Here is a 9,802-nt window from a genome sequence, read left to right as displayed (position 1 = left end):
ATTTGGCCTTTTCGATTATGATATCACTTATACTCTTATATCATGGTTACCATCATACCAAAAGATTTCAACTTAATCATCATTCATATTCAAGGCTAGCACATAACTTTAAAAAATACCAACATATTTCACATGCGTAGAATAACATCCTTACCTAAGACAATGCACACCATATCAAGTCACATACTCACATCACATGAAACTTTTAAGCTTGTGCATGCACATATAATAGGGTTACAACCCAATAATCAATATAAGCCATGTCCCATAACCATATAAAATTGAATCATTATAAGCCAATACAATTGGCCAAATCATGAAACACATATATCAAAAGATTAAGTCTCTATACATGTCACTCACCTGAAAATACCTAAGGTTTATTAATACCCTAAATTGGTAATTTGATAGTGTGATGCTGCCTCCAACGATCTCCAACCCTAAGCTAACCTGCCAACACTAAAGAAATGGAAAGGAGAGGGCAAGCTTTATAGCTTAGTAAGTCCATATGAAAATAATAAGCAATTTATCAACATGTTTCTATCAATTCTTACTACATGATCTCAAGGTAATACAATCCTAATTGTACTTTTACTTACGTTCAATTCAACTTGTTTACTCGAGTCATAGCCACTCAATTACTTATAGATTGAGCTACAGAATTATAAATTAAGATTTGTTAAAAGAATTTGAAACTAGAATCATATATCTTTCTACCATAAAATTTTTAGAATTTTTGGATTAGCCAATAAGTACAATTTATTCTTCAAAGTTACCCCTGTTCTGCTATTTGACAGCTTAGACCTTTCTTTTGTAAAAATTACTTATCTCTTAATACAGGATCCAGATGATGTTTCCATCTGTTTATCTTGAAAATAGACTCGTTAAGAATTTAGCTATATAAATTCTAACCCATAATTATTTTTGTAAAAGTTTTATTGATTTTCCAAAATTAAGACAGGGGAGCCCGAAATTACTCTGACCCTGTCTCTCAAAAATTCAAATATCTCATAATATGAAATTCTTTTGCTTACACCATTTCATCTATGTGAAACTAGACTCAATAAGATTTAATTTCATATTTTATTCAGTCTCTAATTCTAGTTCCAAAATTTTAGGTGGATTTTCAAAGTTGGACTACCGTTGTTGTCCAAAACTGTTTTAATGCAATATAATGATGACTATCATAAGTTCATTTTCAAATAATCATGAACTCACCATTTCATGGATTGCATGTTCAATTACACAATGTAAGTTAACATAATATTGCAACAAAATTCATAATCACAATTCATACATCTTAACTCACCGAGGTCTCGACATTTCAAAGTCTCAATAACCATAAGCTTAATGTACATACCTGTGCCCTTTTAACATTTTTCACATATTCATTCTTGTCTTTGACATACCCTTTTGGGGCTATCATCAAATCATTCTTTGAAACACCCGTTGAACACTCGGAATATTATTGGATACGTAGAAAACTTGCACATAAGTGCCACATATACATATGTAGCCAAAGCTACCTCATATCATGTAACGCTCGCAATGGAGCTACTCACGGGCCTGCTAGCATAAGCCTGCTAGCATAAGCTATCGATTAGGGTGTAACTACACGGGATGCTCACAAAGCTGTTAGGTATCTGAACCACTCAGGACTACCTAGCCACCGGTAGAACACACAAGACCACCACCTGGAACCAAATTACATGTATCTCGTACATCATGAACTCAGACTACTCAATAAGCTCAGATGTCACATATATCACGAACCCAGACCACTCAATGAGTTCGGATTTCATAATTCCTAGTGACATGTCACTTGTATCCTAGACTATTCTTAAGGTTCAAACGGGATTCTTTCTCACATGCACGTAACATCTTTATCGCACTTGCTCGTGATGTCGTGGATAACGAACATAATACCAATCACACTTTTATAGCTACTATTAGGCATAACATTCATAATAATAATGGAATATTTATCACAAAATATTAACACATCAAAACATGTTACAATGTCACATTATTTACACATGTACTTACAATTCATGTAATATCGAGAATTAACACTCAAGTATAACATTGCATTATCATTATCACATGAACTTACCTCGATACCAAAAATGGCGAAAAAGGACCTAACCGTCAATTTCTCATTTTTCCCTTGTTCTAGGTCCGAACCTCATTTTCTTTGATCTATAATATCACATTTTGTCTATTTATTAGTCACATTAGTCAATGTGATCCATATATCATACTATGGCAAAATTATGTTTTTGCCCCTAAACTTTGCCATATTTACACTTTTGCTCCTAAGCTCGTACAATGACTTGTAAATTTCTTTGCACCTTAAGCCTAACCAAATCATTTTCATAACTATAACAGCCCAAAATTTCCACTAGAACACACTTTTACTACATATTTTATAACTCTTACGATTTAGTCCTTTGAAGCATTTTCACCGAAAATCAATTAGCAAAAGTTGTTTCTCCAACCATAAACATGCATAATCTACCATTAAACATTAAAATGCACAAAATTATAACATGGGTCAAACCGTAGACCTTCATCATAACTCACATAAATGGTAGAAATAGGTAGATCTTGTTACGAGGATTTCAAAAACGTAAAAATCATTAAAAATGGGGCAAGAACTGACTTACAATCGAGCTTGGAAGCTTGGAAAACCCTAGCCATGGTTTCTTCATGTAATATTCAGCCAAAGAAGAAGATGGACAAGAAATTTTGGCTTTTATTTTGTTTTTAATTCATTTTAATTACTAGATTACCAAAATGCCCTTAACTTAAAAATATTCTATTTCACCCATTTCATGTCCATTTTTGCCCAATAAATTATCCAATGGTCTAATTACCATTTAAGGACCTCCAATTTAAAATTCCATAACAATTAGACACCTCTAACATGTAGAACTCAACTTTTGCACTTTTTACAATTTAGTCCTTTTGACCAAATTGAGTGCCGAAACGTCAAAATTTTCGAACGAGATTTTCACGAAATCATCTTTTGAATTTGGAGACCATAAAAACATAATAAAAATAATTTTTCTTACGTCAAATTTGTGGTCCCGAAACCACTGTTCCGACTAGGCCCAAAATTGAGCTGTTACAACTCTCCCTTTTAAGGATTTTCGTCCCCAAAAATCTTACCGAAAATGAGGTTTGATTTTAGCATAAGCTCCTTTATTCATAACATCGTTAGAGAACCTTTACTAATACTGAAATTTTAGTTCTTAACACTACAATCCTTCGTTCCAAGTCATGAGTAGTTCTTCGTTATACAACACATCAACTGAATCTTGACTTATGTCGGAGAACTTATATACACGAAGAATCTGGTCCATACCGTCATATCACACACACATATATCATACTTGAATCCTTTCAAATTCAACCTTATACTCTCTATAATTTCATAGGGTCCGATAGTTTGCGAATTTGATCTCTCAATTGCTTGTAAATTTTCAGAGCTTCCTTTAACTTTCCCAAGATGTGACAATATAAACCTCAAACCTAAATCTGATTAGTGATGACTAACATTCAAAGAAATCTAACAACCTCAGAGACACATAATTCCATTAACCTATCAAGTGAGAATTCTGTACCTATCAAAATGATTTGCAATTTTGCCAAACATATAATAACAAATCACATAACATTTCTCAGCTACACAGATTTACAATAAAACTTCAGTTTCAACCTTGTACTCGGCTAAGATTGAACCGTCAATAGACAAGAGTAACCATATAACCATTATTCTCAATGAAATAGAGGATTTCAACCCCAATACTAGTAACTGCAATTTTGCTGTTCTGAAAGATCAAACAATAACTAACTCATCATATTTGAATGGTTCAAATCATCTATGCTATCTTAGATTCAGATCTTTCCATAACATTGGGTACTTTAAGCTATCTCATTTCCTTATAGTCTCAAAACACATCATATCCCGCTTAATGGTACATCACTGAAAATCAAGGATTTCTTACTCGATGTAGGCTAAACCAAATCTAATGCTTGGTAAATGTGTACATTAAAGGGTGGCAAAATGGCTTGGTAAATAGCCTTATTTTTGTGCACACGTGTAGACACATGTGCGTGTCTAGGCCGTGTGTGACCCATGGTTTGCCCCACGGGCATTAGTATAGGCTACGTGTCCCCTACACCTTAATTTAGAGAAATAGAATGCTCAGAATTAAGCACACAAATAGAGACATAGGCGTGTGTCTCAGCCGTGTAGACGGCAAGGCCTCAAACATGGGCGTGTACACTGACCGTGTGAAGTTTGTACCTATTTTATGAAAACTAACTTTCCACTCAGCCTAGCACACAGGCGTGTGACTTGGCTGTGTAATCTCAATTTGTTCATGAGTTACAAGTCAGAGAGTTACATGGGGTTGGGACATGGGCATGTGTGACCACACAGCTTGCCCACACAGGCATGTGACCCTTGTTTGGTGTAAGATTTTCTAAGTTTTGTAAAATTTTCTAAAGTTCTTGGTTTAGTGGAAAATCACTTCCAATGCACATTTTTGAGCCTCGTAGGCTCGTATCAGGGATTTTATGATTAAATGCAAATGGTTTCAATTTGGATGCAAATTTATAACCCGAAGTAGTATTTTGTTCGTGTGATAATTTTGGTAATGCCTCCTACCCTATTCCGACATTGAATACGGGTAAGGGGTGTTACATGGTTGGAGGCCACTAAGAGGATTATGAATGATTTGGACTGTACTCCTGAGCAGAAAGTTAAGGGTGCAGTCTCCCTGCTTCGTGACGAGGCGTACCAGTGGTGGTTAACGATTGGGGAGGGTACTCAGCCTGATCGTCTGACTTAGGACTTCTTTAAGACCACCTTCCTGAGTAAGTATGTAGAAGTGAGCTATGTGGATACCTGTAGGCATAAGTTCATGAATCTCACGCAAGGGGATAGATCTATGGCCGAGTTTGAGGCTGAATTCCTGAGATTGAGCTATTACGCTCGAGGCATGGTGGCATCTAAGTTTGAGAGGTGCGTTCATTTTGAGGATGTGTTAAGAGACAATTTGAGGGTACTGATTACTCTACAGAAGGAGAGAGAGTTTGCTGTCCTGGTTGAGAAGACGAAGATCATGAGGATGTTAAGTGCATGGAGTGCCAGAATAGGGACAAAGAGAGAGGCAAGAATAAGAGGGATTCGGAGCCCTCTATTTCTGTGTAGAGGCCTAAAAAAAAGGCTAGATTTGATGGGCCAGTTAGAGTGGGGGTCCCTATTACTCCTACCGTTATACAGTCATACAGTAATTGTGGTAGACGCCATCCGGACGAGTGATAGAGGAGGATAGAGTCTTGTTTGAGGTGTGGGCTCTAGAGCACCATATTAGAGAGTGTCCACAGAGGGTTGATCAGATGCAAGCTTCGGCACCGAGTTTTGCGTAGCCTCAAAGGGTAGTTCAACAGCCACCTAGGGGCCATGGGTAGGCTAGAGATGGTAATGGTATTTTTCGTGAGAAGAAAGCACCGGGTAGAGGTACTGATCAGACTAAGGAAAGGCAGCCTGCACTAGTTTATGCTACACGGTGTCATGAGAATAGGGATTCTCCGGATGTCATATGTTCCTTATAATATATGTGCCTTATACTACTTTGATAGACATAGGTTCTACACACTCCTATGTAGCTAGCACTGTATCTGAAAACCTGGGGATTTCTGTTGGGAGCACTTCTAACGAGGTTATTGGATTGAGTCTATTGGGGTAGTCTCTTTGGGTTAGTAAACTCTATAGGGATGTTCCGTTAGTGGTGCAAGGGGCTATTTTTCTGGAAAACTTGATGGAGCTTTCGTTTGAAGAGTTAGATTTAATTCTAGCTATGGACTGGTTGGTTGAGCACCAAGTCAGTTTGGATTACGCCTATAAGAGGGTCGTTTTGAGGACCAAAGACGATATAGAGGTGGTTGTGATTGGTGAGCATCGAGATTACTTGTCTAATGTGATCTCTGCTCTTGTGGCTGAGAAACTGGTTTGGAAATGGTGTATGTAACACCCCAAACCCGGCCTAGAAGTTTGGCTCGAATCTGGCATGTCACATTGAAGTGTTCTTCAGAAACCATGTTTCCATTAAAACCCTTCTTAATAATTAAAACTTGTACCCTTTTTAAACCTTGTTAGAAAACCTCAATTTGAATAACATTCTTAACAACTTTGTAAAAATCTCGGCGATTCTGGAAGCTTAATTTAAAAACAATTATGGTTACGTGATGTTTTGAACAACAGTAGTTGCTTTGGAAAACCGTGTTCTAATACTAGCAATTATAAGAACAATAAATAAAATTCCAAATTTGAAATTCAGAAAATTACAATGGCTTTACTACAACCCACATAAAAACATTTAAAAGCAATATTCAAAACTATAACATAAATAGTGTGTGTGGCTTCCTCCGAGCCCCTCGCAACCCCGATCTGTCTAAGGTTGGAAATTACCTGAAAGGTTAATAAACAGGGTGAGTTTACGAAAACTCAATGTGAAATCCCCTACTATATAAAAGGAACAGTTAGTCATATAAAATAATTAAAAGTTGGCCCCAGCCCTACTTACAGTTTCAGTATCAATTGGGCCTTAGCCTATTTTAACAGACAGTACCAGATGGGCTTTAACCCATTACGTAATAAGAAACATTATCGAACTAGAATCGAATCGAATCGAAATTAGGTGACGTAATCGTAATCGATGATCGTAATGTAATCAAAATTAGAATTAGTATCAGGTAACAGAATCAAAAATCAGAATGTGAATGCAATCCCAACCCAATCCACCCTATAACCAACCGCTACACTCCACCCGTACCAGCCCTACACTCCATGTGGGGAATAGCTCAACCCACCCAGCCCTACACTCTACAGTTGCAGCATTGCTGCTCAGTTATCAGATGTTGTGACAAAGTCACTAGATACAGATATTGTGGCAGAGCCACCAGAACAGATATTTGTAGCATAGCCACCAGAAACAGATAATGTGGCAAAGCCACTTAACAGAATACGTGGCACAAAGCCATCGATAACTGCATTATGTTAGGTACATAGCCATCAACTAGAGTAACATAACCAGCACACAGCCCTAGGTAAATGTGATTGACACAGAGTCGTCAATAACCATATATTGGCACATAGCCTTAAGCAAATACGTTTGCCACACAGCCATAATCAGGTTGGCACAGAGCCATATGTAGGTTGACACAAAGCCATAATCAGAAGGCTTTAAGCCATCAGTAGTTGTATCATGTTAGGCACATAGCCATCAGCGCCGGTAATATAGTCGGCACACAACCCCGGGTAAATATGATCGGCACTCAGCCATTGATCGGTCCACAGTCGTCTTAGGCGACCCATGTGACCTTATCAAATCAGTACGAATATACGGCTCTTAAGCCTTCGGTGGATCCACAGTCGTCAAGCAACCATGCGATCCTAACAGATCAGATCTTCCTCCGTACAAAATCCCAACCCATGCAACATGTCATGTATGCAGAATGTCATGCCCATATTTGAATCAAACAATCACCGTCAAGTCATTCATATACCAACATATACTCACAATCAAATTCGTTAACCACACAATCCGAGTTAGTCACTTGGCCACAAGGGCAAAATAGTCATTTAACACCTTAGGGGAAAAATGGTAATTTTACCCCACAAGGTATCTCTGTAACACCCCGAACCCGAGACCGTTGCCGGTGTAGGACACGAGGGGTTAACAAGCCAAAACCACTTATGGCACCGACCAATTTGACATTTCCAGGCAAGCTGGAAAACTGCGTCGCTGTAGCCTTAAAAAGCGTATCTCAAGTTTCACAACTCGGAAACTGATTCCGTAAATTTTTACTGAATTTAGACTCATATATCCATCCATGGATTTATTTCTATAATTTTTTGTCGGGCCAATTGGTACAGTTTATTAGTTAAAGTCACCCATGTTACAGGGGTCGACTACACTGACCTTCGCGCGTTACAACTTGAATATCTCTCTGTACAGGGTTTCAATACTGATGCCGTTTGTTTCTAATGAAACTAGACTCAAAAAGGAATCTGGAAATATAAGGAATGACTTCTAATTCATTCTGGATAATTTATGGTAAATTTTCAAAGTCACGACAGGGGACCCAGAAACTGTTCTGGCCCTGTCTCACGAGAACTTTAATATCTCTCGGTATACTGTTCATATGATCGTTTCGTTACTTTCATATGAAAATAGACTCGTCAAGGTTCGATTACATAATTTATTCACTAATTAACACCATTCCTACAAATTTTGGTGATTTTCCACATCCACGTCACTGCAGCTGGAAGCATCTGTTTTTAAGGTAGGCTTTACCTATATTGTAGTTCCCATGGACCAACTATAGTCTAGTCATACTTAGGTCCAACATATGATCATATTTAGCCATTCCAATGGCTGATCATGTGACCAACTCTCTCATTCCAAACCATAATCACATCATGAAACCAAATATAATTACAAGCCACATATGGTCAAATTCCATACTCCACTTTTACGAACCATTTTCGCATGGCCGCACACATATACATCACAAGTACTTAAAACAACCGAGAGTAGTCCTATACATGCCATATCCAAAGCTCAACTAAAGGAGTACCAAAAGGGCTTTGATAGTGTGGTTGACTTCAACTTCTATGATCCCGAATCCGATCGCTAACGAGCAAAATCTATAAATAGAGAAACAAAGAAACGGAGTAAGCAATTTATGCTTAGTAAGTTTGAGCCATAATATACACACAACCAAAGCATAGCATTCAAGTAGCTAAACAATAATTCATATGCACAATTTCTCAAAGACATGCTTACTTCACAATCCCAACTCTTATATTCATACACAAATAACGGCCTAGTTAATGCCGATAGCTCATTTATCATTAGAGCGAATATTCATACGCACTTACTCATAGTGTGCGAAGCACACACAAAACATACCTTCTTGTTGGGAATTTCACAAGTGCATTAACTGAAAATTTTCCAGCAAGTTCAAAGTTCTCGAATCACATACCTTCGAGTTTATTCGGATATAGCTACTCTTCAAACGCCTTCGACATAGCCCGGTTATGGTAACCCGCACAAAGGCCTTCGGGACTTAACCCGGATATCACAATTTGCACAATTGCCTTCGGCTTAGCCCGGATATCATAACTCGCACAATTGCCTTCGGCTTAGCCCGTATCACAATTTGCACAATTGCCTTCGGCTTAGCCCGATATCACTCGAACATTCATACACATCTTTGTTTCAATTTCATAACACAACTTTTATGCACAATTCCTTAGCAAAAATATCATTTCGCTCAATGGCCACATACAAAGGCACAAATTCGATTGCTCATTACTTCATTCAATCGAATCAAAATCTAAGTTTCGATACTCGAAACTTACCTCGGACGTGGTCGAACGATTTCGACGGCTATTCGACGACTTTTTCCTTCCCTTATCGGATTTAGCTCCCTTTGCTCTTGAGCTTAATTTAACAAATAAATTGGTTTTATTATTTGAGCATCGAAGAGGAATTCAAGATACCTAGCCAATATATATGCTCATTAGGCATCAAAGTCACATATGTACGAAATCACGAATCGAACTCAACACATTAGTTAATATTCCTCTTAGTCGAATTTTCTAAGCCAAGAATAGGCATCAATATGCTTGGCTCTAACCGAATGCATGCACACCAATTTCCCTCATGTGGCGAATATGCATGTCCATGTTGAGGCCAATTATGCACTTAATACCGCACAAAAA

This window comes from Gossypium arboreum, chromosome 11 (genome assembly GCF_025698485.1).
Source record: "Gossypium arboreum isolate Shixiya-1 chromosome 11, ASM2569848v2, whole genome shotgun sequence".
NCBI classification, from domain to species: Eukaryota; Viridiplantae; Streptophyta; class Magnoliopsida; order Malvales; family Malvaceae; genus Gossypium; species Gossypium arboreum.
Note: the sequence above shows the minus strand (reverse complement) of the source record.